This window comes from Neovison vison, chromosome 4 (genome assembly GCF_020171115.1).
Source record: "Neovison vison isolate M4711 chromosome 4, ASM_NN_V1, whole genome shotgun sequence".
NCBI classification, from domain to species: Eukaryota; Metazoa; Chordata; class Mammalia; order Carnivora; family Mustelidae; genus Neogale; species Neogale vison.
Window position 1 is genome coordinate 92,017,943 of NC_058094.1, and position 21,435 is coordinate 92,039,377.

The 21,435-nt window shown below is 50.0% G+C and overlaps 1 pseudogene; it reads left to right on the plus strand.

The window, feature by feature from the left end:
* The first annotated feature begins 5,493 nt into the window (after positions 1–5,493).
* LOC122904618 lies at positions 5,494–7,018 on the plus strand (annotated as a pseudogene).
* The last annotated feature ends 14,417 nt before the right edge of the window (positions 7,019–21,435 follow it).

The following is a 21,435-nucleotide window of genomic DNA, read 5'->3' on the forward strand; positions in this document are numbered from 1 at the left end:
CTCATGAAGATGGGCCACAATGCTAGTTTGTTACCAGGGAGATCATAGAATGTGCTGGTTGCTAAGGGGCCATTCAGGATTCATCTACCCTGAGGGTTTGACACAGGTCCATGAGCACGGCTTCCTTCTTGGGACAGGAGATGTTCTATTCTGTGACTCAGGGACCACATGTTGTATCATAAGTTGGTATTCCAGAACAGGCCTCTGAGGATGGATACCTGAAAATCTAACCCAGTGTTCCAATGAAGTCCTCTGGGCATGTCAAGTACAATCTTCTGACTCAGGACCATTGACTTGGGTGTCAGTCTGGTTGGAGGTGATCAGGTTGTTTCAAACTGCACATTTGAGTCCAGAGCAGCCTCCAATATTGGGCTGGGCTCAGGCGCCTTGTAGGTTTCTCCTAATATAAGGATTTGGGCAACAGTGACGGGCACAGTTTACTTGAGTATGGCAGGCACAGTCCTTTGTTGTGGCTCCAGATACCACAACCTTGAGGTCATGTGAAGCATGGTTTTGGGAGGGACGTCTGCAAACACAAACTCGGGTTAGGGTTAGTGGCGAGGTGATTGCAGGCACAACGCATAGATCTGGAAGGCAGCTACTCAGGAACTGTAAATCGGATGACTCGAAGGTGGTAGTACAGGCTGTTGTATCTAGATTGTGTGTCCAGGATGGCCTCGGATTGCAGGTGTGGTCTCATGGTTCCATGGCAGATTTTTCCTCTCTAAGTTTCCTGGGTCTCCCAATAGTTTGGTGGCTTTCTCGGGGAAAAGAATAGTGCTGTTTTCCAAATTACAGGTGCCCCAAAATAGGGATTCCAGAGACGGGCTCTGGGTCTGGGTCACTGGAAAATCCTACCAAGTGTTGGGATTTGGGCCTAACGGCATACCAGAATTGTAATGCGGGGTCCTGAAGGTGCTAATGAGAGCGTTTGTTCGAAAGCATGCTCAGGCTGAGGGTCACCATGCCTGCTTGTGTCCCGGTGGTACTCACGAGTGGGCGTGGTCTTCTTGTCCACGGAGCTGGCTCCCACTTTGAAGGTTGGAAACCCATCCCAACAGTTAGGATCCCTGCCATGGGAAAGGAAAAGTTATCTATGCTGCTTAAGGTTTCCTCATTAGCAGAGATTTCAGCAAATGTCTGGGGACAGATGCCTGAATACCAAAGATGGGTAGAGATGACGGACTTGGACCATGGCCAGTCTCAAATGCTGGATATGGGCCCCTATCACTTGATGGCTAACACTAGGTCTTGGCTAGGCTCTGGCAGACACATCACTAGTACCCAGGTCAGCCTATAAACCGGGGTTCCCTCGAGCGCCGAGCAGATTGATCCTCATGTGGAATTTCTGGGCAGACTCACCAGGCCCCTTTTCTCTCTATTGGGAAAGCAGAATGTTGCGTTGTGGCTCTAGAGTTCCATCTCAAGAGGGCTTGCAGACCAGGAGGGTGAGGATGGAATTGTAAACACAAGCTATGGTTCAATACAGGGTCAAGCGGAAGGCAGTTCCAATGTGTAGCACCTTATTCGTGATATCCAGTACCTGAGTAAGGGCGGATGTCAGATGTTTGCTCATGCTAGGGTTTGTGTCTATGTTGACTGACAAATGGAGGGGTGGCGTCAAGAGGCCATGGAGTATTTCCCAAGTTGGGGCTTGTGAGATGTTCCAAACAGCAAGGGTTCCTTCTTCTGGACAGGGGCAGTTTGTTCCAGGTTCACCCATGTGGAAAATTTGGGTAGCAGAGCACTACTTCATGGAATCCTGGAAAGGACACCTCCATTGACCATTGCAGCTGAGGAATATGGCAGGTTCGTTCTGCTGGCTCTGGGCGAAGTACCAAGGCCATGAGTTGACGTGAAGTCTCAAGAAGATGGGTCACAATGATGGTTTGTTACCAGGGAGCTCTTAGAATGTTCTGGTGGCTAAGGGGCTGTGGCTAAGGTGGCTAAGGAGCTGGTGGCTAAGGTGGCTAAGGGGCTAAGGGGCTAAGGGGCTAAGGGGCAGGATTCATATGCCCTGAGGGTTGGACACAGGTCCAAGAGCACGGCTTCCAGCTGGGGACAGGAGATTTTCTGTTGTGGGGCTCAGGGACCATAAGATGTATCATAAGTTGGCATTCCAGAAGAGGCCTCTGAGGACAGAAGCCTGAAAAGCTTATCTAGGCTTCCAGTGAGGTCCTAGGGCCATGTCAGGTTCAATCATCTAACTCAGGACCATTGACTTGGGTGTCTGCCTAAATGGAGGTGAACAGGGTGTTTCAGACTGTGCAGTTGCATCCAGAGCGGCCTCCATAATTGGGTTGGGCTCAGTAGCCTTGCAGATTTCTCCTAATCAGGAAGGTTTGGGCAACGTGATAGGCTGAGTTTCCTTGGGGATGGCAGGCACAGTCCTGTGGTGTGACTCCAGGGGCCCCATCCTGGAGGGCATGTGAGCCATGCTTTTGAGAAAGAAATCTGCAAACACAAACTCGGGATAGGGTTATTGGCGAGGTATTCGCAGGCCCAATGCATAGACCTGGAGGGCAGCATATCAGGAAAGGTAAATCAGGTGACTAGAAGGCAGTAGCACAGGCTCTCGTATCTGGATTGTGTATCTACTATGGCTTTGGAATGCAGGTGTGGACTCATGGGACCATGGGAGATTTTTCCTCTCAAGGATCCTGAGGCTCCCGATAGTTTGTGGTTTTCTGAGGGAAGAGAAGAGTGCTGTTTTCAATCTTAGGGGTTCCCTAAAACAGGGATTCCAGTGATGGGCTCTGGGTATAGGCACGTGGAAAATCCCACCAAGGGTTAGGATTTGGGCCTAGGGGCATACCAGGCCTGCAATGCGGAATCCTGGAGGTGCAACTGAGAGCGTTTATTTGAAAGCATGCTATTGCGGAGGGTCATAATGCCTGCTTGTGCCAAGGGTGGCCCTCATGAGTGGGCGTGGCCTCCTTGGCCTTGCAGCTGGCTCCCACCCTGAGGTTTGGACACCCACCCTAACATCCAGGATTCCTGCCATGGGAAGGAGGAGTTCTCTACTGTGCTTCAGGTTCCCCCATTAGCTGGGATTCGAGCAAAGGTCTGGAGAGAGATGCCTGAATACCAAGGATGGGTAGAGATGATGGCCCTGGGACATGGCCAATCTCACATGCTGGATATGCGACCCTCCCGCTGGGTGGCTGACACGAGGTCGGGGCTCAGGCTCATTCAGACACGGCACTAGGTGCTAGGGGAGCCTATAAATTGGGGTTCCCTCAAGGGTCGAGTAGACTGATCCTATGTGGAGTTTTTGGGGCAGACTCACAAGGGCCTTTTTCTTTCTATGGGGAGGCAGAATGCTGTGTTGTGGCTCCAGAATGCACTATTAAGAGGACTTGCGGACCAGGAGGGTAAGGATGGAATTGTAAACACAAGCTATGGTTAAATCCAGTGCCAAGTGAAAGGCATTTCCAGTGTGCAGGGGCTGATAGGAATATCCAGCACCTGAGTAAGGGTGGAGGTCAGATGTTTGCTCACACTGGACTTTATGCCTATGATGACCAACAAATGGAGGGGTGGTGTCAAGAGGCCATGGAGGATTTCCCATGGTGGAGCTTGTGAGATGCTCCACACAGCAAAGTTACCTTCTACCAGACAGGGGGAGTCTGTTTGTTTGCTACAGGGTTCCCCATGTGGATAGTTTGGGTGTCAGAGCACTCCCTCATGGATGCCTGGAAAGCACACATCTATTTACCAGCTGAGGAACATGGCAGGTTTTTCTTGTCACTCTGAGTAAAAGTACCAGTTCTTTGAGTTGACATGAGTCTCATGAAGATGGGTCACAATGCTGGTTTGTTACCAGGATGATCTTAGAATATGCTGATGGCTAAGGGCCTGTGCAGGATTCATATACCCTGAGGGTTTGACTCAGGTCCAAGAGCACAGCTTCTGTCTGGGCAGGAGATGTTCAGTTGTGGGGCTCAGGGACCACATGTTTTATCATAAGTTGGTATTCAAGAACAGGCCTCTGAGGACAGAAGCCTGAAAACCTAATCTACAGTTCCAAATAGGTCTTAGGGGCATGTCAGTTTCAATCATCTGACTCAGGATCATTGACTAGGATGTCTGCCTGGATGAAGTTGATCAGGGTGTTTTGACTGCGCATTTGCATCCAGAGCAGCCTCCATATGCTCCATATGGAGCAGCCTCCATATGGGTGGGCTCAGGGGCCTTACAGGTTTCTCCTAATCTGGAGGGTTTGGGCAACTGTGACAGGCACTGTTTCCTTGGGGATAGCAGGCACGTCCTGTGGTGTGGCTCCAGATGCCCCATCCTGGAGGGCATGTGAACCATGGTTTTGGGAGAGAAGTCTGCAAACACAAACTCACGTTAGGGTTAGAGGCGAGGTGTTCGCAGGCCCAATGCATAGACCTGAGGGAAGCTCATCAGGAACTGTAAATCAGGTGACTCGAAGGCAGTAGCACAGACTATTGTATCTGGATTTTGTTTCCATAATGGGCTCAGAATGCATTTGTGGTCTCATGGGTTAATGAGAGATTTTTCCTCTCAAAGTTGCTGACTGCTCCCAATAGTTTGGTTGCTTTCTCGGGGAAGGGAAGAGTGCTGTTTTCCAACATAGGGGTGCCCCAAAACAGGGATTCCAGAGACGGGCTTTGGGTCTGGGTGCCTGGAAAATTCCACCAAGTGTTAGTATTTGGGCCTAGGGGCATACCAGGGCTGCAATGCGGGATCCTGGAGGTGCAACTGAGAGCGTTTATTTGAAAGCATGCTCAGGCTGAGGGTCAAAATGCCTGCTTGTGCCCAGGGTGGCCCTCATAAGTGGGCGTAGTCTCATTGGCCTTGCAACTGGCTTCCACTCTGAGGTTTGGACTACCATCCCAACAGCCAGAATTCCTGCCATGGGGAAGGAGGAGTTCGCTATTATGCTTCAGGTTCCCCCATTGTTAGTGATTCCAGCAAAGGTGTAGGGAACAGATACTTGAATACCAAGGATGGGTAGAGATGATGGCCCTGGGCCATGGCCAGTCTCACATGTTGGATATGGACCCCGCCCACTGGGTGGCTGCCATGAGATCGGGGCTCAGGCTCTGTCAGACACAGCACTAGTGGCCATGGCAGCCTATAGATCGGGGTTCCCTCGTGATCTGAGCAGATTGATCCCCATGTGGTGTTTCTGGGAGTACTAAACCAGGCAATTCTTCTTTCTATGGGGAAGGCAGAATGCTGCGTGGTGGCTCCAGAATTCACTGTCAAGAGGACTTGCAGACCTGGAGGGTGAGGATGAAATTGTAAACCCAAGCTCCTTTTCAATTCAGTGCCAAACAAAAGGCAGTTTCAGTGTACAACAGCTTATTTGAATATCCAGCACCTGAGTAAGGGTGTATGTCAGATGTTTGCTCCCTCTGGAATTTGTTTCTATGATGACTGACAAATAAAGTGGTGTCATCAAGAGGCCATGGAGGCTTTTTCGCAATGGGTTTGCCGCCAGAACACAGGTGTCATGAAAACCACCGCTCATCCTAAACCAGAATGGGGAAGGAAAAGACTCATATCAACATTGTTGTCATCGGACACGTAGATTCGGGCAAGTCTACCACTACTGGTCATCTGATCTACAAATGTGGTGGGATTGATAAAAGAACTATCGAAAATTTTGAGAAGGAGGCTGCTGAGATGGGAAAAGGCTCCTTCAAGTATGCCTGGGTCTTGGATAAACTGAAAGCTGAATGTGAACGTGGTATCACCATTGATATCTCCCTGTGGAAATTTGAGACCAGCAAGTAGTATGTGACTATCATTGATGCTCCAAGATGCAGAGACTTTATCAAAAACATGATTACAGGTACATCCCAGGCTGACTGTGCTGTCCTGACTGTTGCTGCTGGTGTTGGTGAATTTGAAGCAGGTATCTCCAAGAACGGGCAGACCCATGAGCATGCCCTTCTGGCTTACACACTGGGTGTAAAAGAACTAATTGTTGGTGTTAACAAAATGGATTCCACTGAGCCACCCTACAGCCAGAAGAGATATGAGGAAATCGTTAAGGAAGTCAGCACCTACATTAAGAAAATTGGCTACAACCCCGACACAGTAGCATTTGTGCCAATTTCTGGTTGGAATGGTGACAACATGCTGGAGCCAAGTGTTAATATGCCTTGGTTCAAGGGATGGAAAGTCACCCGTAAAGATGGGAATGCCAGTGGAATCACACTGCTTGAAGCTCTGGATTGCATTCTGACACCAACTCGTCCAACTGACAAGCCCTTGCGTCTGCCTCTCCAGGACATCTACAAAATTGGTGGTATTGGTACTGTCCCTGTGGGCCGAGTGGAGACTGGTGTCCTTAAGCCTGGCATGGTGGTCACTTTTGCTCCAGTCAATGTTACAACTGAAGTCAAGTCTGTTGAAATGCACCATGAAGCTTTGAGTGAGGTTCTTCCTGGGGACAATGTGGGCTTCAATGTCAAGAACGTATCTGTCAAAGATGTTCGTCGTGGCAATGTGGCTGGTGACAGCAAAAATGACCCACCATTGGAAGCAGCTGGCTTCACAGCTCAGGTGATTATCCTGAACCATCCAGGCCAAATTAGTGCTGGATATGCACCTGTGCTGGTTTGTCACACAGCTCACATTGCTTGCAAGTTTGCTGAGCTGAAGGAGAAGATAGATCATCATTCTGGAAAAAAGCTTGAAGATGGTCCCAAGTTCTTGAAATCTGGTGACGCTGCCATTGTTGATATGGTTCCTGGCAAGCTTATGTGTGTTGAGAGCTTCTCTGACTATCCTCCTCTGGGCAGTTTTGCTGTTCCTGACATGAGACAGACGGTTGCTGTGGGTGTCATCAAAGAAGTGGACAAGAAGGCAGATGGAGCTGGCAAGGTCACCAAGTCTTCCCAGAAATCTCAGAAGGCTAAATGAATATTATACCCAATACGTACCACCCCAGTCTTAATCAGTGGTGGAAGAATTGTCTCAGAACTGTTTGTGTCAATTGGCCATTTAAGTTTAATAGTAAAAGACTGGTTAATGATAACAATGCATCATAAAACCTTCAGAAGGAAAGGAGAATGTTTTTTGGACCATTTGTTTATTTGTGTGTGTGTGTGTGTCAGTTTTAAGTTATTAGTTTTTAAAATCAGTACTTTTTAATGGAAACAACTTGACCAAAAATCTGTCACAGAATTTTGAGACCCATTAAAACAAAAGTTTATTGAGAAAAAAAAAAAAAAAAAAAAAAAAAGAGGCCATGGAGGATTTCCCCACGCTGGGGCTTGTTAGATGCTCTAAACAGCAAGGTTTCCTTCTAACGGACAGGGGGAGTCTGGTTTGTTTACTCTAGGGCCCCCCATATTGAAAGTTTGGGTAGCAGAGCACTCCCACATGGATGCCTGGAAAGCACACCTCCATTGACCATTGCAGCTGAGGAAAATGGCAGATTCGTTCTGGTGGCTCTTGGGCAAAGTACCAATGCCTTGAGTTGACATGGAGTCTCATGGAGATGGAACACAATGCAGGTTTGTTACCAGTGGGATCTTAGAATGTGCTGGTGGCTATGCGGCCCTGTAGGATTCATGAACCCTGAGCGTTTGACACAGGTCCAAGAGCACGGGTTCCATCTGAAGACAGGAGATGTTCTGTTGTGGGGTTCAGGGACCACATGGTGTATTATAAGTTCGTATTCTAGAATAGGTCTCTGACGACAGATGCCTGAAAACCTAATCTAGGGGTCCAGTGAAGTCCTAGGAGCATGTCAGTTTCAATCTTCTGACTCAGGACCATTAACTTGGGTGCCTGCCTGGATTCAGGTAATCAGGGTGTTTCAGAGTGTGCATTTTCATCCATAGTGGCCTCCAGTATTGGGGTGATCTCAGGGGCCTTGCATTTTTCTCCTAATCTGGATGGTTTGGGCAACTGTGATTGGCACAGTTTCCTTGGGGATGGCAGGCACAGATCTGTGGTGCGGCTCCAGTGACCCCATCCTGGAGGACATGTTAGCAATGGTTTTGGGAGAGAAGTCTGCAAACACAAACTCGGGTTAGGGTTAGTTGCCAGGTGATTTCAGACCCAGTGCATAGACCTGGAGGGCAGCTCCTCAGGAATTGTAAATCGGTTGACTCGAAGGTGGTAGCACAGGCTTTTGTATCTGGATTGTGTGTCCAGGATGGCCTCAGAATGCATGTGTGATCTCATGAGTCCATGGGAGATTTTTCCTATCTAGGGATCCTGGTGTCTCCCCAGAGTTTGGTGGCTTTCTCAGGGAAGAGAAGATTGCTGTTTTCTATCTTAGGGGTGCCCCAAAATAGGGATTCCAGAGAGGGGCTGTAGGTCTGGGTGCCTGGAAAATCCCACGAAGTGTTAAGATTTGGGCCTAGGGGCGTACCAGGTATGAAATTGGGCCTTAGATCACCTCGCCACTAACCCTAGCCCGATTTGTTAGCAGACTTGTCTCCCAAAACCATGGCTCACATGCCCTGAAGGATGTGGTCTGTGGAGCCAAACCACAGGACTGTGGCTGCCATCCCCAAGGAAACTGTGCCTGTCACAGTTGCCCAAACTGTGCAACTGAGAGATGCAACTGAGAAAGTTTGGTTGAAAGCATCCTCAGGGTGAGTGTCACAATGCCTGCTTGTGCCCAGGGCGGCCATCATGAGTGGGCGTGGTCTCATTGGCCATGCAGCTGGTTCCCACTCTGAGAGTTAGACACCGATCCTAACAGAGTGGATTCCTGCCATGGGGAAGGAGGAGTTCTATTTTGCTTCAGGCTCCCCCATTGGCAGGGATTCTAGCATAGGTCTGGAGACAGATGCCTGAATAACAAGGATGGGTAGAGATGACAGTCCTGGATCATGGCCGGCCTCACATGCTGGATATGGGACCCGCCCTCTGGGTAGCTGACATGAGGTCCGGGCTCAGGCTGTGTCAGACACAGCACTAGTGGCCAGGGAAGCATATAAATCTGGGTTCCCGGAGGACTGAGTAGAATGATTTTCATGAGGAGTTTCTGGGCAGACTCAACACACTCTTCTTTCTATGGTGAAGTCAGAATGCTGCATTGTGGCTCCAGTGTTCCCTATCAAGACGGCTTGCGGACTAGTAGGGTGAGGATGGAATTGTAAACCCAAACTAAGGTTAAATTCAGTGCCAAGCGAAAGGCAATTCCAGTGTGCAGCGGCTGATTCGAATATCCACCACCTGAGTAAAGACGGATGTCAGATGTGTGCTCATGCTGGAGTTTGTGTGTATGATGACCAACAAATGGAGGGGTGGCGTCAAGAGGCCATGGAGCATTTCCCACGCTGAGGCTTGTGAGATGCTCCAAACAGCAAGGTTTCCTAATATTGGACAGGTGGAGCCTGGTTTGTTTGTTCCAGAGTCCCCCATTTGGAAAGTTTGTGTAGCAGAGCACTCCCGCGTGGATGACTTAGAGGCACACCTCATTGACCATTGCAGCTGAGGAACATGGCAGGTTCGTTCTGGTGGCTCTGGTGTGAAGTACCAAGGCCTTGAGTTGACATGGAATCTATTGAAGTTGGGTCACATGCTGGATTGTTACCAGGGAGATCTTATCATGTGCTGGTGGCTAAGGTGACCAGCAGGATTCTCCTAACCTGAGGGATTGCCATAGGAAGAAGAGCATGGTGTCTTTCTGGGGACAGGAGATGGTCTGTTGTGTGGCTCAGGGACCACATACTGTATCATAAATTGGTATTCCATAACAGGCCCCTGAGGACAGATGCCTGAAAACCTAATCTAGAGTTCTAATGAGTTCCTAGGGGCATGTCAGGTTTAATCTTCTGACTCAGGACAATTGACTTGGCTGTCTCCTGGTTGTATGTGATCAGAGCGTTTCAGACTGTGCATTTGCGTGCAGAGGGGCCGTCAGTATTGGGGAGGGCTCAGGGGCCTTGCAGGTTTCTCCTGATTTGAAAGGTTTGGGCAACTGTGACAGGCACAGTTTCCTTGGGGATGGCAGCCACAGTCCTGTGGTTTGGCTCCACAAACCACATCCTTCAGGGCATGTGAGCCATGGTTTTGGGAGACAAGTATGCAAACATAAATCAGGTTAGGGTTAGTGGCGAGGTGATCTAAGGCCCAATGTGTAGACATGGACGGCAGCTCGTCAGGAACTGTAATTAGGGTGACCGGAGGGCAGTAGCACAGGCTTTTCTACCTGGAATGTGTGTCCAGGATGGCCTCAGAATGCAGGTGTTGTCTCATGGGTCCATGAGAGATTTTTCCTCTCTGAGGTCTTGGCGGCTCCCCATAGTTTTGTGTATTTGTCGGGGAAAGGATGACTGCTCTTTTCCATCTTAGGAGTGCCCCAAAATAGGGATTCCAGAGACGGGCTCTGGGTCTGGGCGCCTGAAAAAATCCCACCAAGTTTTGGATTTGGGACTAGTAGCGTACCAGGCCTGCAATGCGGGATACTGTTGTTACATCTGAGAGGGCTTATTTGAAAGCATGCTCATGCTGAGGGTCACAGTGCCTGTTTCTGTCCAGTGTAGTCTTCAAGAGTGTGCGTGGTCTCAATGGCCTTGTAGCTGTCTCCCACTCTGAGGGTTGGATACCCATCCCAACAACCAGGTTTCCTGCCATGTGGAAGGAGAAATTCTCTATTGTGCTTCAGGGTCCCCTTTTGGCAGGGATTCCAGCAAACGTCTAGGGACATGTGCCTGAATACCAAGGATGGGTAGAGTTAACAGACTTGGGCCATGACCGGTCTCACAAACTGTATATGGGGCCCGCTCTTTGGGTGGCTTACACGAGGTCGGGCCCCAGGCTCTGTCAGACAGCACACTAATAGCCAGGGCAGCCTATTAACCGGGGTTCCCTGAGGGCCGTGCAGATTGATATTTTGTGGTGTTTCTGGGCAGACTCATGAGGCCCTCCTTCTTTCTATGGGGAAGGCAGAATGCTATGTTGCGGCTCTAGAATTCCCTATCAAGAGGTCTTGGGGACAAGTAGAGTGAGGATGGAATTGTAAACACAAGCTACAGTTCAATTCAGTGCAAGCAGAAGGCAGTTCCAATGTGCATGTGTGTATTCGAGATATACAGCACCTGATTAAGGGCGGATGTCACAGGTTTGCTCACACTGGACTTTGTGTCTATGATGACTGACAAATGGAGGGAAGTGACGTCAAAAGGCCACAGAGGATTTCCCATGCTGAGGCTTGTGAGATACTCCAAACAGCAAGGCTTCCTTCTACTGGAAAGGTGGAGTGTGGTTTGTTTGCTCCAGGGTCCCCCATGTGGAATATTTGGGTAGCAGAGCTCTCCGACATGGATGCCTGGAAAGCACACCTCCATTGACCATTTCAGCTAAGGAACATGGCAGGTTTGTTCTGGTGGTACCAAGAAGTACCAAGGCCTTGAATTGACATGGAATCTCTTTCAGATGGGCCACAATGCCGGTTTGTTACCAGGAAGATCATAAAATGTGCTGGTGTCTAATGTGCCATGCAGGATTCTCCTATCCTGCAGGATTTGGCATAGGTCGAATTCACGGTTAGTTTCTGGGGAAAGGACAAGTACTGTCGTGTGGCTCAGGGACCAAAAGTTGTATTTTAAGGTGGTATTCCTGAACAGGCCTCTGAGGACAGATGCCTGAAAACTTATTCTAGGGTTCCAATGAGGTGCTAGGGGAATGTCAGGTTCAATCTTCTGACTCAGAACCATTGACGTGGGTGTCTTCCTGAATGGAGGTGATCGGGGTGTTTCCGACTCCACATTTGTGTCCAGAGCAGCCTCCAATATTGGGATGGGCTCAGGGGCCCTCCAATTTTAGTCTAATCTAGAGGGTTTGGGCAACTATGATGGGTCCACTTTCCTTGGGGATGGCAGGAACAGTCCTGTGTTGTGGCTCTAGAGTTCCCATCATGGAGGACATGTGAGCTATGGTTTTGGGAGAGAAGTCTGCAAACCCTAATCAGGTTAGGGTTAATGGCGAGGTGATTGCAGGCCCAATGTGTAAACCTGGAGGGCAGCTGTTCAGTAACTATAACTTTGGTGACTGGAAGGCGGTAGCACAGGCTTTTCTTCCTGGATTTTGTGTCTAGAATGGCCTCGGAATGCATGTGTGGTCTTATGGGGCCGTGGGAGACTTTTCGTCTCTAAGGATCCTGGTGGCTCACAATCGTTTGGTTGCTTTCTCGGGGAAGGGAAGAGTGCTGTTTTCCATCTTCAGGGTGCCCCAAAACAGGGATTCCAGAGACAGGCTCTGGGTCTGGGCACTTGGAAAATCCCACCAATGTTTAGGATTTGGGCCTAGGGGCGTACCAGGCCTGCAATGCAGGATCCTGCTGGTGCATCTGAGAGTGCTTGTTTGAAAGCATGCTCAGGCTGAGGCTCACAATGCCTGTTTGTGCCCAGGGCTGCCATCAGGAATTGTCGTGGTCTCATTGGCCATGCAGCTGGCTCCCACTCTGAGTGTTGGACACCCATCTCAACAGCCAGGTTTCTGCCATCTGGAAGAAGGAGTTCTCTATTGTGCTTAAGGTTCCCCTGTGAGGATTTGATTAACCAGAGAGAGTCATTCTGTGTTTATGTAGTCAACTTATATTGACCCGATGCAGTAAACTTAGATTGATTCCGCCCTTCCCAGAGGACCTTACTTGCAAAGCATAGACACAAGGTCGGGTCAGGCCATGTGAAGACATCCAATCAATGAGGCAAGCATATATCTATTAGGGTAAATTGAAATTCAATTGGGCACCCGTGTGTTACCTAGCATTTTTTTTTTTCTGTGTGTGGCAGGCTTAGAATGAATGTGCAGTGTTCTGTGTGTTGCAAACTCATTGGCCACCTGCGTATAGCCCGACTAAACTACCTCTATAAAAGTTAGTCTGTGATGCTGCAAGGGGTCGCCTCTTTGCATGAGACAGCCCTGACCGGTCAGTTTGATTCTCGATGCTTGGCATGAAATAAAGTTTTGCTTGACCTTCGCTTTGTATCAGTCCTGCTCCTTTCATTACAGACCCTAACATTGGAGGGGGCACCCGGATTCCAATGACGATAACTGAGCCAGCATTGGAATTTTTGGGAAAAGCCTCTGGAGGTAAGATCACAGTCTGTCTGTCTGTCTGGAGCTTCAGGGTATGGCCCAGCAGGGAGAAGATGGATGCAGCCTTGCTCCCCAGGGCTGGAGTGGATGCAGGGACGCCCCATCCCTCTGCTGGTAGATCGACGAGGGGTTCAAGTCCCCCTTGGCAGTCGGGGGTTTTGAATCCCCCTAGGCGGTCACTGGGGTGTTCGAGTCCCCCTGGTCTGTCAGGGGCCTGATGGGGTGTTTGAGTCCCCATAGGTAGTCTGGGGGCTCAAGTACCCCTAGATGGTCAGGGGGTTTGAGTGACCCGAGACTGTCAAGGGGTTTGAGTCCCCCTGGGCAGTTGGGGGGTTCGAGTCCCTTTGGGCAGTTAGGGGTTTCAAGTCCCCCTAGACGGACAAGGGGTTCGAGTCCCCCTGGGTGGTTAGGGTTAGGGTTAGGCCTGCCATCCCGAAGGAAACTGTGCCCGTCATAGTTGACCAAACCCTCCAGATTAGGAGAAACTGGCAAGGCCCCTGAGCCCACCCCAATATTTGAGGCTGCTCTGGACACAAATGTGCTGTTTGAAACACCCTGATGACCTACATCCAGGCAGATACCCAAGTCAATGGCCCTGAGTCAGAAGATTGAAACTGACATGCCCCTAGGACTTCATCAATACCCTAGTTTAGATTTTCAGGTGCCTTTCCCCAGAGGACTGTTCTCCAATACCAAGTTATATTCCAATATGTGGTCCCTGAGCCACAAAACAGAACCCCTCCTGTCCCCAGAAGGATACCTTGCTTTTGGTAGCTGTGTCTAAAACTCAGTATAGGAGAACCCTGCATGACCCCTGACCACCCCAACATTCTAATATCTCCCTGGATATAAACCAGCTTTGTGATCCAACAGCCTGAAACTCCATGTCAAATCAGCTCCCTTGGAGCTTCTCTCCACAGCCACCAGATCAAAACAGTCATGTTCCTCAGCTGCAATGGTCAATGGAGTTGTGATTCCCAAACATCCATGTGGGAGAGCTCTGCTACCCAAACTTCCTATACGGGGGACCGTGGAGCAAACAAACCAGACTGCCCCTGTCCGGTAGAAGGGAACCTTGTTGTTTGGAGCATCTCACAAGCCCCACCGTGGGAAATCATCCATGGTCTCGTGATGCTACCCCCAACTTGGCGGTCATCATAGACACAAACTGCAGTGTGAACAAACATCTGACATCCGCCCTAACACAGGTGCTGGGTATCTCGAATCAGCCACTGCACACTGGATCTTCCTTCCACTTGGCACTGAATTTAACCGTAGCTTGTGTTTACCATTCCAACCTCACCCTCCTGGTCCACAAGCCCTCTTGTTAGGGAATTCTGGGGTCACAACGCAGTTTTCTGCCTACCCCACAGAAAGAAGATGTGCCCACTGAGTCTTCCCAGAAACCCCACATGAGGATCCACCTACATGGCCCTCGATGGCACTCTAATAACATAGGCCGCCACAGCACTCAGGCTTTGTCTGGCACAGCCTGAGTCACGACCTCCAGTTAGGCAAGCGGACATTGGGCCCCATAACATGCTGGTGGGACCTGCCTTGGCCCGAAGCCGTCACATCTACTCAACCTGGATAATCAGGCATCTCTCCCAGACCATAGCTCAAATCCCTGAATATGGGTGAACCTGATGCACAAGGGTACTCCACCTTCCTGATGGCAGGAAACCTGGCTGTTGAGATGGGTGTCCAGCCCTCAGAGTGGGAACCAGCTGTATGGCCCATGAGACCACAGCCACTGATGGGAGCCACCCTGGGCACAAACAGGCATTGTGACCCTCAGCATGATCCTGCTTTCAAACAAATCCCCTCAGTAGCTGGACCGGGAGCCCATAGAGCGGACCTGCCAGGTCCCTAGGGCCAAATCTTCACACTTGTTCGTGTTTGCCAGGCACCTAGACCTAGAACCTATCTCTGGAATCCCTCTTTTGGGAGCCCTCTGAGACGGAAAACCACAGACTTCCCTTCCCCCAGAGACACCAAACTCTTGAGAGCTGGGCAGAATCCCTAGAGACGAAGAATCTCCCATGGCCCCATGAAGCCAACCCTGCTTTTTGCGACCATCCTGGACAGTCCATACAGAAAAGCCTGCACTATTGCTTCCATGACACCTTAATATCAGTACACTATGAGATGCCCTCAGGGCCTGCAGATCGGGACTGTGATCACCTTGGCCCTAACCCTAACCCTAGTTCACGTTGGCAGATTTCAAAGCCCTGGCACACATGCCCTCCAGGATGGGGCCTCTGGTACAACACCAGATGATTGTGCCAACCCTCCTGAAGGAGTCTCTACACTTCACTGTTGCCCAAACCCTGAAGATTAAGAGCAAAGTAAAAGCCCCAGAGCCCACCTCAATTTCGAAGAATGTTCTGGACCGAAATGCATATTCTGACACACAATGAGCACCTGCCTCCAGGCAGAAATCCAAGTCAAAGGCTCTGAGTCAGAATATTGAACCTGACATGCCCTGTCAGGACTTCATAGATACCCTAAATTGGATTTTCAGATGCCTGTCCCCAGAGGCCTTTTCTCCAATACCAACTTATATTCCAACTGTGGTCCCTGAGCCACACAACAGGACCCCTCCTGTCCCCAGAAGGATACCTTGCTCTTGGTAGCTGTGTCCAAGACTCAGGGTAAGAGAATCCTGCATGGCCCCTGACCACCCCAACATTCTAAACTCTCCCTGGATACAAACAAGCATTGTGATCCAAAAGCATGAAACTCCATGTCATCTCTGGCTGCAAGGAACTTCGTCCCAGAACCACCAGATAGAAGCTGTCATGTTCTTCAGCTGCAATGATCAGTGGAGGTGTGCTTTCCAGGCTTCCATGCGGGAGAGCTCTTCTACCCAAACTTTCCATATGGGGGATGGTGGAGCAAACAAACCAGACTCGCCCTGCCCAGTAGAAGGAAACCTTGCCGTTTGGAGCACATCAAAAGCACCAGGGTGGCACATGCTCCATAGCCTCCAGACGACACCCCTCCATTTGGTGGTCATCTTAAACACAAACTCCAGTGTGAGCAAACATCTGACATCTTGCCTTACTCAGGTGCTGGATATCGCGAATCAGCCACTACACACTGGGACTGCCTTCTGCTTTGCACTGAATTTAACCATTGTTAACTGAATTTAACAATTGTGTTGACAATTCCATCCTCACCCTCCTGATTCGCAAGCCCTCATGATAGGGAATTCTGGAGCCACAACGCAGCATATTGCATGAGAAACAAAAAGAAGAAGTGTCTTGTGGGTCTTCCCAGAAACCCCACATGAGGATCCACCTGCATGGCCCTCTACAGCACCCTAATATCATAGGCCACCAAGGGCACTGAGGCTCTGTGTGACACAGCCTGAGCCACGACCTCCAGTCAGGCACATGGACAGTGGACCTCATAACCTGCTGGTGGGACCTGACTTGGCCCGATGCCATCACATCTACTCAACCTGGATATTCAGGTATCTCTCCCCAGACTGTAGCTTAAATCCCTGACTATTGGGGAAGCTGATGCACAAGAGTACTTCTCATTCCCAATGGCAGGAAACCTGGTTTTTGAGATGGGTGTCCAACCCTCAGAGTGGGAACCAGCTGCATGGCCTATCAGACCACGGCCACTCATGGTAACCGTCCTGGGCACAAACAGGCATTGTGACCCTCAGCGTGAGCCTGCTATCAAACGAAACCCCTCGGTAGCTAGACCAGGAGCCTGCCAAGCATGCCTGCCAGGTTCCTAGTGCCAAATGCTCATCCTCGTTCATGTTTCATGGCGCCCAGACCCAGAACCTGTCTCTGGAATCCCACATCTGGGGGTTCCCTGAGACAGAAAACAGCAGTCTTCCCTTCCATCAGAGACATCAGACTCTTGGGATCTAATCAGAATCCCCAGAGACAAAGAATCTTCCATGTTTTCATAAAGACACCACTACCATTGGCGACCGTCCTGGAAACACAATCCCGACAGAAAAGCCTGCACTACCACCTTCAAGACACCTTAATTTCAGTACACTATGAGCTGCCCTCAGGGCCTGAAGATCCAGCCTGTGATCACCTCGGCCATCACCCTAACCCTAGTTCCCATTTGCAGATTTCTGTCCCCAAAGCCATGGCCCACATGCCCCCCAGGATGGGGCCTCTAGAGGCACGCCGGATGACTGTGCCTACCCTCCCGAAGGAAACTATGCCCTTAACTGTTGTCCAAACCCTGAGGATTAGGAGCAATGTACAAAGCCCCTGAGCCAACCTCAATTGTGAGGAAAACTCTACCTAAATGTGCATTCTGGCACACCATGAGCACCTGCCCCAAGCAGATATCCAAGTCAAAGGCCCTGAGTCAGAAGATTGAACATGACATACCCCTCGGATTTCATCTATATCCTAGCTTAGATTTTCAGGTGCCTTTCCTCAGAGGACTGTTCTCCAATACCAAGTTATATTCCAACATGGGGTCCCTGAGCCACACAACAGAACCCCTCCTGTCCCCAGAAGGATACCTTGCTCTTGGTAGCTGTGTCCAAGACTCAGTGTAGGAGAATCCTGCATGACCCCGACCACCCCAACATTCTAACATCTCCCTGGATACAAACCAGCATTATGATCCAACAGCATGAAACTCCATGTCAACTTAGGCCGCTTGGAACCTCGCCCCAGAGCCACCAGATGGAACCTGCCATGTTCCTCAGCTGCATTTGTCAATGGAGGTGTGCTTTCCAGGCATCTATACGGGAGAGCTCTGCTCCCAAACTTTCCATATGGGGACCCTGAAGCCAACAAACCAGACTTCCCCTGTCCAGAACAAGGAAACTTTGCGGTTTGGAGCATCTCACAAGCACCAGCGTGGGAAATCCTCCATGGCCTCGTGACGCCACCCCTCCATTTGGTGGTCCTCATAGACACAAAGTCCAGTGAGAGCAAGCATCTGACGTCCGCCCTTACTCAGGTGCTGGTATCTCGAGTCAGCCGCTGCACACTGGCTGCCTTCCACTTGGCACTGAATTTTACCATATCATGTGTTTACAATGTTATCCTATCCAGGAAACCAGGCTGCTTGGATGGGTGTCCAACCCTCAGAGTGGGAGCCATCTGCATGGCCAATGAGTCCACACCCACTCCTGAGGGCCGCCCTGGGCACAAACAGGCATGGTGACCCTCAGACTGAGCATTCTTTCAAACAATCCGTCTCCATTGCTCCACAGGGATAGCACATTACAGGCCTGGTATGCCCCTAGGCACAAATCCTAACCCTTGGTAGGATATTCCAGGCATCCAGACCCATGGCCCGTCTCTGGAATCCCTGTTTTGGGGCACCCCTAAGATGGAAAACAGCACTTTTCCTTTCCCCGCAAAAGCCACCAAACTATTGGGAGCCGCCAGGATCCTTAGAGATGAAAAATCCCCCCTAAACGCATGAGACCACACCTGCTTTCGGAGGCCATCCTGGATACACAATCCAGTCAAAAAAGCCTATGCTACCGCCTTCGAATCACCCTAATTCCAATTCCTGATGAGCTGTCATCCAGTTCTATGCACTGGGCCTGCGATCATATCACCACTAAGTCTAACATGAGTTTGTGTTTGCAGACTTCTGTCCAAAAACCATGGCTCCTATGCCCTCAAGGATAGGGTCTCTGGAGCCTGACTGCAGTACTGGGCCTGCCATCACCAAGGGAAATTTGTCCGTCACAGTTGCCCAAACCTTTCAAATTAGGAGAAACCTGCATGGTCCCTGAGCCCACCCCCATAATGGAGGCTTCTCTGGAAGCAAATGTGCAGTCGGTAACACCCTGATCACCTACATTGAAACAGACAGCCAAGTCAATGGTCCTGAGTCCAATGATTGAACCAGACATGCCTCTAGGACCTCATTGGAACCCTAGATTATGTTTCCAGGAATATGTCATCAGAGTTCTGTTCAGAATACCAATTTGTGATATAACATGTGGTCCCTGAGCCACACAACAGTATATCTCCTGTCCTAAAGAAAACCGTGCTATTGGACCTGTGTCAAACCCTCAGGGTAGGAGAATCCTGCATGGCACCTTAGCCACAAGCACATTCTAACATCTCCATGGTAACAAACCAGCATTGTTACCCATGTGCAAGATATTCCATGTCAACTCAAGACCTTGGTACTTCGCCCCAGCGTCACCAGATGAACCTGCCCATTTCCTAAGCTGAAATGGACAATGGAGGTGTTCTTTCCAGACTTCCATGTGGGAGAGCTCTGCTTCCCCATCTTTCCACATGGAGGACACTGGAGTAAACAAACCAGACTCCCCATGTCCAGTAGAAGGAAACCTTACTGTTTGGAGCATCTCACAAGACCCAGCGTGGGTCATCCTCCATGGCCTTTTGATGCCACCCCTCCATTAGTCGTTCATCACAGATACAAACTCCAGTGTGAGCAAACATCTGACATCTGAACTTACTCAGGTGATAGATATCTCGAATCAGAGCCAGCACACTGGAACTGCCTTCCGCTTGGCACTGAATTTAACCATAGCTGGTGTTTACAATTCCATCCTCACCCTCCTGGTCCACATGGCCACTTGATAGGTAATCCTCAAACCATGTCGCAGCATTATGCCTTCCCCATAGAAATGAGAAGTGCCTGGTGAGTCTGTCCAGAAAGCTCACATGAGGATCAATCTACTCGGCCCTTGAGGGAACCCCGATTTATAGGCTGCCCTGGCCACTAGTGCTGTGTGTCACAGAGCCTGAGCCCTGACCACGTGTCAGCCACCCGGAGAGTGGGGCCCATATCCAGCATGTGAGACTGGCGATTGCCCACGTCTGTCATCTCTACACATTCGTGGTATTCAGGCATCTGTCCCCAGACCTTGCTGGAATCCTTGCCAATGGGGGAACCTGATGCACAGTAGTGAACTCCTATTTCCCCTTGGCAGGAAACATGTCTAACGGTTTGGGTGTCCAACCTTTAAAGTGGGAGCCAGCCTCATTCCCAATGATTCCACTCCCTCTCCTGAGGGCTTCTCTGGGCACAAACAGGTATTGTGTCCCTCAGCCTGTGCATGCTCTCAAACAAGCCCTCTCATTTTCACCACCAGGGTCTCTCATTGAAGGTCTAGTACTCCCTTAGGCCCAAATCCTAACCATTGGTGTGATTTTCCATTAGCTCAGACACAGAGCCCATCTCTTGAATCCCTGTTTTGGGGCACCCCTAAGATCGAAGAAAGCACTCTTCCCTGCACCAAAAAAGCCAGCCAACTATTAGGAGCTGCCAGGATAATGAGACAGGAAAAATCTCCCATGGACCCATGAGACCACACCTGCATTCTGAGGCAATCCTGGATACACAATACAGATATAAAAGCATGAGCCACTGCGTACCTGTCACCCTAATTACAGTTCCTGACAAGCGGTTCTCCAGGTCTATGCCTTGGGCCTGTGATCACCTCACCATTAAACATCACCCCAGTTTCTGTTTGCAGACTTCTCTCCCAAAACCATGGCTCACATGCTCTCTAGGATGAGGTCTCTGGAGCCACACCACAAGACAGTGCCTGCCATCCCCAAGGAAACTGTGCCCAACACAATTGCCCAAACCCTCCAGATTAGGAGAAAACTGCAAGGACCCTGAGACCACCCCAATTCTGGATGCCGCTCTGGACACAAATGCACAGTCTGAAACACCCTGATCACCGACCTCCTGGCAGACACCCACGTCAATGGTCCTGAGTCAGAAGACTGTACTTGACAGGGCCCTAGGACCTCATTGGAATCCTAGATTATATTTTGAGGCATCTGTCCTAAGAGGCCTATTCTGGAATACCAACTTATGATACACCATGTGGTCCCTGAGCCACACAACATAACATCTCCTGTCCCCAGAAGGAAACCGTGCTTTTCGACCTGTGTCAAACCCAACACGTGGGAGAATCCTGCATGGCCACATAACCACTAGCACATTCTAAGATCTCCCTGGTAACTATCCAGCATTGTGACCCATGTGCAAGAGATTCCATGTCAATTCAAGGCCTTGGTATTTCTAGGCAGAGCCACCAGAAGGGACCAGAAATGTTCCTCAGCTTCAATGGTCAATGGAGGTGTGCTTTCAAGGCATCCATGCGGGAGAGCTCTGCTACCCAAACTTTCAACATGGGGGATACAGGAGCAAACAAACCAGACACCACGTGTCCAGTAGAAGGAAACTTTGCTGTTTGGAGCATCTCACAAGCCTCCATGTGGGAAATCCTCCATGGCCTCTTGACGGAACTCTTCCATTTGTTAGTCATCATAGACACAAACTCTAGTGTGAGCAAATATGTGAATCCACCCTCATTCAGGTGCTGGATATCTCGAATCAGCTGCTGCCCATTGGAAATTCCTTCCTCTTGGCACTGAATTTAAC